This window comes from Neoarius graeffei, chromosome 20 (genome assembly GCF_027579695.1).
Source record: "Neoarius graeffei isolate fNeoGra1 chromosome 20, fNeoGra1.pri, whole genome shotgun sequence".
Taxonomy (NCBI): domain Eukaryota; kingdom Metazoa; phylum Chordata; class Actinopteri; order Siluriformes; family Ariidae; genus Neoarius; species Neoarius graeffei.
Window position 1 is genome coordinate 24464058 of NC_083588.1, and position 12132 is coordinate 24476189.

Sequence of the window (12132 nt, forward strand, 5' to 3'; positions counted from 1 at the left end):
CCAAGGAGTGATGTTTATTTTCCTCCTCAAAACAGCAGTGTCAATGTTAAAAGACTTAAGTTTATTAAAAGGGATAAATTCAATCAGGGATAAAGTTAGCTCATATGTTTAAAGTCTTTATTTTCCTGTAAAGTTGCTTTGCAACAATGTCTGTTAAGTGCTATACAAATAAATTGACAAGTTGAATACATCTCCGTTCATTAGTTAAAAGCAAACACTTGCATATACAATACAGAAGTTATTTAAAGGTAAGAAGTGCTCCTTTCTTTACATCTCATGTGCAGCCATGTTGATTTGACATCATTCCCTGATCTCGTGTTGAGAAGATTACACAAAGATACCAAGTAGGAATTTTGAGCTGAAGGGGCAGTTTTCCTGGTCAAAAGTCAGGAGTTACAAGTTATGGCCTCTAGTTAAACACAATTAGAGCAGGGGCTTCTTCCTTGCATGACAGCTTTTCAGGCTATGGCAATGGAGGGCTCTCTTAATGGTGGATGCACATACAGTACCAGCCAAAAGTTTGGACACACCTATTCATTCATTCATTCATTCATTCATAGTTTTTCTGTATTTTGACTATTTTCTACATTGTAAAGCAATACTGAAGACATCAAAATTATGAAACATATATGGAATTATGTAGTAAACAAAAAATGTTTAAAAAAAAGTGTCGTTGCACACCTTAAGACCTGTTTGCAGGAAGATTGGGACAAAATAACGCCTGAAATACTTCATCACTTGGTGTCTTCAGTCCCTAAACAGCTTTTCAGTGTTGTGAGAAAGAATGGGAACGCTATAAACTGGTAAATGCTTTATCGGCCCAATTTTTTTGAAAATGTGGTGCAAGAAGCAAAATTGAAATGTGTTTATTTTGAATAAAACAAAATGAATAAGGTAAAACATTAAATAATGTGCTGTGGTGATTCTGAGTGCAATACAGGTTAATCATTGTTTTCAGTTTTAAATTAAATCTCAACATAACGCCCCAACTTTTTTCTGATTTGGAGTTGGATATGCAAAGCAGTTTATGAATTTAGTATTAAAACGATAAGTTCTACATACAATAAATAAATATTACTATTATTGTTTTTCCAGTTCTGTACCACTTCCAAGTTCCAGTCAATGTGTTTTGGCACTTTTGTTTCTGCTTTCTGTTTGACCGCGTCCCAGTTCCATACAAGCTATCACCAGATTTGTGGCTCCCTGTCAGTCACTAAAGCAACAACCTGCCTAATAGTCAAATATTTCCTGTACTTCTTTTGGGTGGGCCTGATTCGACCTTGTTTTCTCGACTGTGTTCACTAACAAGGCCCCTTACAGGGTCCTCCACAGCATTTCGGTGTTGCCAAATGTTTCAAATTTCCCAAACTTTCATTGTCACATTTGTGGTTCATATTACCTGTAGGTGTGACAAAGTACCTGACCAAAAGATGCTATATCCCTGAGCATGTACTTGTCCTTGAATTTCAAGTTCTCTTCGTCATTTGGTTAACTGCCTCCTGGCATGCAGGCTCTGTCTGTATTATTCAAGCCATCTATGGCTGCCAATGACAACAGGCTCTCATCCAAGGGCCCAAACTCAACGAACACTTCAATTAATCCCAGGGTTTGTGGAGTCACCTAACTGGTGCAAAACACACTTCATTCACAGCGCAGCATCAGGGCCAATCATGCACTGTCATCTTTCCAGGCTGAGCTTTTATTCATAAGTACTGACCAGACAAGTCACCACAGAAGGCTTAGATCAACGTATAATGGCGTGTCTGTGTCTCTCTACGACTAGAATGAGGCGAACAGTGACCCAAATGAAACAATCACGAGAAAAATGGGTTGTTAATAACTAGACCTGACAGCTGCACACATCTCAGTAAACTACAACCATTTCGTGTTGTCTCAAATATTTGTCAAAAGCTGACGAGACTCGCTCAGCGGACGATGAACATCAGTGTAATCCAGTCCACATCTAGGGTGAGCGAGTTTGTGAAGGCGGGCTTACCTTGGGAGAAACTGGGAAATGGTCGAACTGGCTTCGGCCCAAAGCGTCGTGAAACTTTCCTATTACAGTGGTTATACAAATACTTTTGTTGAAAAAAAAAAAAGAGTATTATAGTAACCGTCCGTCGGTGAATCGGGTTATTCTGGACGCCTGAATACACGTCGCGTCACCGTTTAGCAATCTGGCGGTGTAGCGGTCCACTGTCAGACCATTGTCGTTACAAAACACACAGGAGCAAAAAATAAGGGAAAAACTGCGCAGAAGCTTAATAAAGGATTCAAGAAAAATGAGAAACCGACAGTGTCAAAAGAAATAGCCGACAAACAGCCGAGTTAATGTTACTTTCAAGGAATGAGATTATTATGATCTCAGTCGAGAACCGAACCGAACTATGTCAACACTTGAAAGTGTCCGTAATCTTCACAGGTTGAAGTCCAGTAACGGCGGTCATAAGAAAAAATAACCGTTGTCGATTTTTTCTGAGGAACAAGGTGCATCGCGTCTTAGCAAAGCTTGGTCAAGTGAGGTTTTCTTTGGGTGGTCGTTCTTTTGGGGTCTTAAAGGAGGGCGGGCGGGAGGGAGGCAGGGGGCCGCGCAGGGCGAGTAGAAGAGAGGTCTTGTCCAGATAATATTTCCTTACAACGTTTTTCGAGTGTTTCCTCGCTGAATTTCTTGTTTTGCTGAGGTAATAAAGCGCTAAGCTGGCGGTATCAGCCAACCCCCCCACGGACTCGAGCCCGTGTGCGGTGTCTCCCTCCTGGTGCGGAGCGGACACTGGCCCTGACTCCTTCACCCAAACTTGCTCCCAGTCTGCCAGCTCCGCGCATGCGCACTGCTCTGCCTTGTCGACGGGGCCGTGGTCGGCTCCCCCTCCTTCCCTCCGCCTTGCCACGATGCGGCCACGTCCCAACCCGCGCACTACAGCCACAAGTGTAAATCAGTACGCCACCTAGGCGTCCCAATCCACATCCTACTGTGCTGCTGAGTCTACAAAATAGAACTCCACCACATAGTCAATATTGTAACTGTGTAGTAGCATCTTATAAACCCCTTTCACACATTTACGTTCATGCAGAAATTTAACACCAGTCACGTAAATTAATAAAAGTCTTAGGGACATGGAAAGAAATGCTGTAAACCAAAAATTGCTTAAAATAATGAAATGAAATGTTTCAACATTTTTAAAAAATCCTATAAACAGCAGTAAGCCATAATAAATGAAACAGTCAATATTTAGTGTGTGACGACCCTTTGTTTAACAAAAAAAAAGTAGTCTCAGGTACAGTGAGTGCAGTTTTATAAGGAAATGAGCTGTAGGTTTTACTGAGCATCTTACAGAACCAGTCACAGTTCTTCTGGACACTTACTGTAGTCACACTTGCTTCTTAATTTTGCAGCAAAACCCAGTTGCCTTCATTATGTTTTCTTTTTAAATCTGAAAAGTGGTCTCTTATGTAATATACTGCTCAGATACAAACTTTTTTTTTTTTGCTGTAACATTTACAGTGGTGCTTGGAAGTTTGTAAACCCTTCAGAATTTTCCATATTTCTGCATAAATATTACCTAAAACATTATCAGATTTTCACACAAAAATATTATACTTGGTCATTTATTTATTGAGGAAAATGATCCAATATTACATATCTGTGAGTGGCAAAAGTATGTGAACCTCTAGGATTAGCAGTTCATTTGAAGGTGAAATTAGAGTCAGGTGTTTTCAATCAATGAGATGGCAATCAGGTGTGAGTGGGCACCCTGTTTTATTTAAAGAACAGGGATCTATCAAACTCTGATCTTCACAACACGTTTGTGTCATGACACAGACAAAGGAGATTTCTGAGGACCTCAGAAAAAGTGTTGTTGATGCTCATCAGGCTGGAAAAGGTTACACAACCATCTCTAAAGAGTTTGGACTCCACCAATCCACAGTCAGACAGATTGTGTACAAATGGAGGAAATTCAAGACCGTTATTACCCTCTCCAGGAGTGGTCGACCATCAAAAATCACTCCAAGAGCAAGGTGTGTAATAGTTGGTGAGGTCACAAAGGACCCCAGGGTAACTTCTAAGCAACTAAAGGCCTCTCTCACATTGGCTAATGTTAATGTTCATGAGTTCACCATCAGGAGAACACTGAACAACAGTGGTGTGTATGGCACGGTTGCAAGGAGAAAGCCACTGCTCTCCAAAAAGAACATTGCTACTCATCTGCAGTTTGCTAAAGATCACGTGGACAAGCCAGAAGGCTATTGGAAAAATGTTTTGTGGATGGATGAGACCAAAACACAACTTTTTGGTTTAAATGAGAAGCGTTATGTTTGGAGAAAGGAAAGCACTGCATTCCAGCATAAGAACCTTATTCCATCTGTGAAACATGGTGATGGTAGTATCATGGTTTGGGCCTGTTTTACTACATCTGGGTTAGGATGGCTTGCCATCATTGATGGAACAATGAATTCTGAATTATACCAGTGAATTCTAAAGGAAAATGTCAGGACTTCGGTCCATGAACTGAATCTCAAGAGAAGGTGGGTCATGCAGCAGGACAATGACCCTAAGCACACAAGTCATTCTACCAAAGAATAGTTAAAGAAGAATAAAGTTAATGTTTTGGAATGGCCAAATCAAAGTCCTGACCTTAATCCAATCAAAATGTTGTGGAAGGACCTGAAGCGAGCAGTTCACGTGAGGAAACCCACCAACATCCCAGAGTTGAAGATGTTCTGTACGGAGGAATGGGCTAAAATTCCTCCAAGCCAGTGTGCAGGACTGATCAACAGTTACTGGAAACATTTAGTTGCAGTTATTGCTGCACAAGGGGGTCACACCAGATACTGAAAGCAAAGGTTCACATACGTTTGCCACTCACAGATATGTAATATTGGATCATTTTCCTCAATAAATAAATGACCAAGTATAATATTTTTTACTCATTTGTTTAACTGGGTTCTCTTTGTCTACTTTTAGGTGTGTGTGTGTGTGTGTGTGTGTGTGTGTGTGTGTGTGTGTGTAAAGTTAAAGAGGTACTGCATACCCAAATGTGTTTTTGAGCTGAGCTGTAAACTAAATAACAAGTCTGCACTGTGATGAAACACATCAATGTTGGTATTAATATTGACAAAACGACCTTTTTATTGAAAAAAAAAAATCCACATTTTATGGGTTAAAAATACTCAAAACGCCATCTATTGGTCAAATTCATCTTGAACTGTGCAAGGCCCACCCATAGAATAGACCATTTGGTACATCCTGAAGTCATAAAGTTGAAGAATGTTAATGCCCTTTCACCAGAGGTCAGCAGTCCCCACCTCCCCCAGTCCCCGCCATTGAATGAGAGCCTGTAAAACCACATTCATTTTCAAATACATGCTGATACACCTCATTTACACTGTTTCATCTTGCTCTCCACTTATTACATCCCAATTATTTTGCCGCAATGGTTCAGACTTATGTTTTTGATGGTTGTAGAAGCAGCATCAGACTGCATTATTTCCCTTCAGACCCTCATATGACTCAGCAATAGTTGTAGATGGCAAACGGTCCCTTGATAGTAACACCACTGCCATGTACATTTGCAATAGGCATTTTTCACCAGAGTGCTATTTTAACTATATGGAGTACAAGCTGGGATTTGTATCAACCCGTCATCTTTGCCTCCCTCCTTCAGAGCATCTAGACTCTGCAAACTTTCTACCCGTTCCTAACCCAGGTGAGTGTGGAACCTGATGGAATTAGTATTATAGCTGATGTTAATGCTAATATTGCAGTAAACTAATTAACATTAGTAAATATCCAAATTTGTGTGCTGAAAAACATGCATACTCTGATAATTTACAGTGGTCCCTGCCGACAACAGTATTTGTTCATGATTCTGTTCATCGTATAAAGTTAACATTCTTATAATTTTACCCTCCTACAAACTCTGATTTGACATTTGCTCTTATAGTCTTGTGAGAATGTTGCCATCTGAAAAATGCCATTACTGTGCCCTTTTCATAAGTGGCAATACTCGTGCTCGTTTCCTACCTTGCTGTCTTGATTACATTTATTGGTGGGATTTTCTCTGTTGCAAATTACTAAGTGGTGTATGTGTTATTGTACTGTTCATTTCTATACATTTCCCTGATTCTGCTAAATATGTGTGTGAATAAAGGGACATATGTAGGTATGTAGGTTTACATGTTGGTCCCTCATCAAAAAATTCCCATGCAGGGATTGGCTAAGGATGGCTCACGTGACATAAAATAGTTCCATCATTGATTAAGCAATGTATCGTTTGACATCTATCTACACACATATATATATATATATATATATATATATATATATATATATATATATATATATATATATAATTTTTGTGTTCTTATAATGGTGGTTCTGTGCCACTTTCCATTTTTCCCTGGGGATGTCAATGAGAAACTCCTGCCTCAAACATCCACACTCTCCCTCTTCACCCCACTTGAGTAGTACAGGCAGTACTAGTACAAGTACTTTCTCACCTTTTCAGATTATTTTCCTTTTAAATCCATCTCCTTTTCTAGTTGTCATGCTAAGGAAATAGTAAAAATAAATAAATAAATAAATAAATAAAGTATACAAGCAAACCTTTTTATGCATTCAGATCTTTTATCTCCAGCAAGGAGAATGGATCTGGTTCCTCTCAAGGTTTCTTCCTCATGTCGCCTCAGGGAGTTTTTCCTTGCCACTGTCACCTGTCTTGCTCATTATCATTATTTAAATCTAAAATTAATCATTATTTAAATCTACATCTGGATTTCTGGAAAGCTGTTTGTGACAATGTCTATTGTTAAAGTGCGACACAAACAAGAGTGAATTGAATTGACTATTAGGCTCATTCACACTTTATTATTTTTTGCTAGGATTGATCAGTCTTGAATACCTAAATTGAAGAAAGGGTGACTTGAAAGATTTTAGAAAGACCCAATGTTTTTGAATGATGACAGTGGAGAATGTTGCTAAAATACAAAGGCAGAAACCATTGTTTCTCATTACGAAAGTTCCCATTACATATTTTAAGAGAAATTAAACTACAGGACAGAGCATTATAAATTAATTTTATTCTATTCACATTCATTGGATATGAGCAATCACGTGCTCTGATTGGTGACTCCACTACTAGGATATCAGTTCATATACCGTGAGTAGATAAAAACAAAATGGTGGAGTGCATCGTCAGATATTTCACTTTATCAAGTATTTAAAAGAAACAGAAATAGCTAATTAAAAGAATATCACTCCCCACCCCACCACCAATATCTCCTGTTCCACACTCCAGCCCAGTCAGTGGCAGTAATGCACCTTTAAGTTGGTTTGCCAACCGCCAAAAAAGAAGAAAAGAAAATGGTGCCGTGTTACAGAACTGAGGACGAAATAAAAACTCGAAAACAAAACCACAAAAAAATACAAAAAAGCAATGAAATATGAAATAAAAGCATTTGATGGTAAGAACATTTTTTTTATTTTTCAAGAATTATTATGGGGACTCCATTGTTCTACTGGCGGACTTCAATGCTCATGTGGGCGATGACAGTGACACCTGGAGGGGCTTTTCCAGCCTCTTATTGCCCCTGTCCCAACTTTTTTGAGATGTGTTGCTGTCATGAAATTTCAAATGAGCCAATATTTGGCATGAAATTTCAAAATGTCTCACTTTCGACATTTGATATGTTGTCTATGTTCTATTGTGAATACAATATCAGTTTTTGAGATTTGTAAATTATTGCATTCCGTTTTTATTTACAATTTGTACTTTGTCCCAACTTTTTTGGAATCGGGGTTGTATTTCTTTGGCACTGCATGCCATGCACCAGAAACAACACCATGACATTTAATATGGTGTGACTCTGCTGGGTGCCTGGTGGACAGCAGTGAACCAGCACTTTCACTTTACGTCATTACTATATAGTTATGATTGAATATCAAATTTCATATGTTAAACAGTTGTCTGGTTACATCTTTCACGTCTATGACCTTTGGCAATCAGAGCACGCAACCACAGATTGCAAAGCCTGCGCATGCCATTAGGACTAATAAGCATGCACCTGTTCTTGATTAGAGTGCAATCACAGCGCAGGCATATCAGGACTCTCAGTTACACACAGACTTTGCAAAAGCCTTGTATATTGTATCAATTTTCTGGTTTTTACCCTATTTGTGTTTTTGGACTTTGAGTTTTGTATTACCTCTGATATCCTGTCTGTGCCTCACTGGACCACTCTCTGTTATTCGACTCTGCCTTTGTCTCCATTTTGGATCTGTTTGCTAGCGGGGTTTCAAAAAAAGTCTTCCTGCGATTATGTTTGTCTATTGCCTTTACATGACCAACATTGTCAATTGTCCAACAAGCTAGTGGACTAATAAAACTGATTTAACTAGTTTTATATGAAATTGTCATGAATATTTTCCATCAAATATATTAGTAAATAATCCCACATTATTTTTTCAGCAGCAAATTAAAAATAAGCACTGCATAAAAACCCATCTATCTTATATAAATAAATATACAAATTTCATTGTCTAGTGGTCAGATGTTTAGAAGAAGAAGAAGAAGCCTTTATTTGTCACATGTACAACCCCGATTCCAAAAAAGTTGGGACAAATTACAAATTGTAAATAAAAACAGAATGCAGTAATTTACAAATCTCAAAAACTGATATTGTATTCATAATAGAAATATAGACAACATATCAAATGTCGAAAGTGAGACATTTTGAAATTTCATGCCAAATATTGGCTCATTTGAAATTTCATGACGGCAACACATCTCAAAAAAGTTGGGACAGGGGCAATAAGAGGCTGGAAAAGTTAAAGGTACAAAAAAGGAACAGCTGGAGGACCAAATTGCAACTCATTAGGTCAATTGGCAATAGGTCATTAACATGACTGGGTATAAAAAGAGCATCTTGGAGTGGCAGCAGCTCTCAGAAGTAAAGATGGGAAGATGATCACCAATCCCCCTTATTCTGTGCCAACAAATAGTGGAGCAATATCAGAAAGGAGTTTGACAGTGTAAAATTGCAAAGAGTTTGAACATATCATCATCTACAGTGCATAATATCATCAAAAGTTTCAGAGAATCTGGAAGAATCTCTGTGCGTAAAGGTCAAGGCCAGAAAACCATACTGGGTGCCTGTGATCTTTGGGCCCTTAAGGCCAATTTATGCTGACAACCCAGTCCTCGCAGATGGCATCGCAGACAGCGTCTGCGTAGCCCCCCCACCTTCGCAGACGCTCTGTGCGCACCTCCCAAAAATTGTGACCACCGCAGAAGCCTCGCAGACAGCGTCGCAGACAAGAGGGCTCTGATTGGTCCACTCTACATCCGCTGTACACGCACTTCCGCTTCCCTACTTTCCCGGTTTGGTTTGTTTTCACAACCGCCATTTTTAAAAACACGAGCAAAGATGGAGCAGCACGAAGAGCGGTTGATCGAGGAAGTGAGGAAGTACGTACATCTATACGACTCCAGTTCTAGTCATGATAAGTAACCGGAGGATAAACACTCCACTAACCACACCCACCAACTACTCCTAGCGATTTCGCGACTTCGCGCCCCCTTACGTTGTGGCGGTGATTAACATCGTGCACGCCTATTACTCCCTGCTCAACGATAAATTACAACTGTCTGCGAAAAGCTATCTGCGAAAGCCTTGTCGCAAGAGCATGCAGAGGCCCTTAGACGGCACTGCATCACATACAGGCATGCTTCTGTATTGGAAATCACAAAATGGCCTCAGGAATATTTCCAGAGAACATTATCTGTGAACACAATTCACTGTGCCTTCCACCGTTGCCAGCTAAATCTCTATAGTTCAAAGAAGAAGCCGTATCTAAACATGATCCAGAAGCGCAGACGTCTTCTCTGGGCCAAGGCTCATTTAAAATGGACTGTGGCAAAGTGGAAAACTGTTCTGTGGTCAGACAAATCAAAATTTGAAGTTCTTTATGGAAATCAGGGACACCGTGTCATTTGGACTAAAGAGGAGAAGGATGACCCAAGTTGTTATCAGCGCTCAGTTCAGAAGCCTGCATCTCTGATGGTATGGGGTTGCATTAGTGCGTGTGGCATGGGCAGGTTACACATCTGGAAAGACACCATCAATGCATATCCAGGTTCTAGAGCAACATATGCTCCCATCCAGATGACGTCTCTTTCAGGGAAGACCTTGCATTTTCCAACATGACAATGCCAAACCACATACTGCATCAATTACAGCATCATGGCTGCGTAGAAGAAGGGTCTGGGTACTGAACTGGCCAGCCTGCAGTCCAGATCTTTCACGCATAGAAAACATTTGGCGCATCATAAAATGGAAGAAAAGACAAAAAAAGACCTAAGACAGTTGAGCAACTAGAATCCTACATTAGACAAGAATGGGTTAACATTCCTATCCCTAAACTTGAGTAACTTGTCTCCTCAGTCCCCAGACTTTCACAGACTGTTGTAAAGAGAAAAGGGATGTCTCACAGTGGTAAACATGGCCTTGTCCCAACTTTTTTGAGATATGTTATTGTCATGAAATTTAAAATCACCAAATTTTTCTCTTTAAATGATACATTTTCTCAGTTTAAACATTTGATATGTCATCTATGTTCTATTCTGAATAAAATATGGAATTTTGAAACTTCCACATCATTGCATTCCGTTTTTATTTACAATTTGTACTTTGTCCCAACTCTTTTGGAATCGGGGTTGTACACTCAAGCACAACAAAATTCCTCCTCTGTATTTAACCTATCTGAAGCAGTGAACACATGCATGTACACACAAGTGTGTAATGAGCACACAGTAGGCAGCTATGCCACAGTGCCGAGGGAGCAGATGGGGGTTAGGTGTCTTGCTCAAGGGCACTTCAGCCATGATCCAGAGGGAGGGGTAAGTGCTGTGGAAAGTGTGCCTCACATTTTTCCTGTTGGTCCCGGGAATCAAATTAGCAACCTTCAGGTCATGGCTACCCCCTTGCACTTTTGATTGGGTTCCCTGTGGTAGCAAAAGCCATCAAAATTGTGTTGATTCATTACCATATTCTCTTCAGTATGGAGCTCCCCTCCACTCCATGCTCTTTGCTCCGCTATAAATTCACACTCGGCTTCAAGCTGTCACAAGCCTATATTTAGACCATATAAACTATTTTGGCACATTGCATGGTGTAACCGTTCTAACAAAAGGGTGGAGCACAGAGGACGGCAGGACAGAGATCAGGTTTGAAAATATGATTTTTATTGCCACACTTTTCAGTGAATCAATTCAAACTCAGACACACACCAACACACAACCGGCGTCTGGTTCCGGGATGAGCTCTCTGCTCTCCCTCTTTAAATAAGGCGTGGTCACTGGGAAGACACACACAAACACAGGTTAATTGACAACAGGTGTAGTGATTCTGCCACTTACCTTCCCTGACTCCGCCCTCCTGTCACAGACTGGTGCTTGGCCACGCCCCCGCTGCCACATACCCCCACCGCCCGACTCAGGCCAGACGGCCGCCTGGCCTGCAGCCGACTCCCCCCCCCCTTGACGGGAGAGGAAGTCTGCCACGACCATCTATGCCCCCGGCCTGTGGACCACCTTGAAATTAAAGGTTTGGAGTGCCAGATACCAACGGGTGATCCGCGCATTGGCATCCTTCATGCGGTGGAGCCACTGGAGGGGCACGTGGTCCAAACAGAGGGTGAAAGGGCGCCCCAGCAGGTAGTAACGGAGGGCGAGGACCGCCCACTTGATTGCCAGGCACTCTTTCTCTATGGTGCTGTAGCGCCCCTCATGCACCGACAACTTCCTGCTGATGTATAGGACTGGGTGGTCCTCCCCCTCCACCTCCTGGGACAAAACCGCCCCCAGCCCTCTGTCCGACGCATCGGTCTGTAATATAAAGGGGAGAGAAAAGTCAGGGGAGTGTAAAAGTGGCCCCCCACACAGTGCGGCCTTTACCTCAGAAAAAGCCCGCTGGCATTGCTCCGTCCACTGGACCGGATCTGGTGCCCCCTTTTTAGTGAGATCAGTCAGCGGGCTGGTGACGTCCGAATAATTAGGTATAAACCTCCGATAATAGCCAGCCAGCCCCAGGAACTGTCTCACCCCCTTTTTGGTCTTGGGCCTCGGACAGGCCGCA

At 41.1% G+C, this 12132-nt stretch overlaps 1 protein-coding gene across 1 annotated transcript in view; it reads right to left on the reverse strand.

Moving 5' to 3' along the window:
- The window catches only part of glis2b (GLIS family zinc finger 2b), a 212069-nt gene extending 209259 nt beyond the window's left edge, over positions 1 to 2810 (reverse strand). Inside the window, exon 1 of the mRNA XM_060901421.1 lies at positions 1997 to 2810. The gene's annotated coding sequence lies outside the window, so the exon portion shown is untranslated. The remainder of the gene's footprint in view (positions 1 to 1996) is intronic.
- Between the last annotated feature and the right edge of the window lie 9322 nt (positions 2811 to 12132).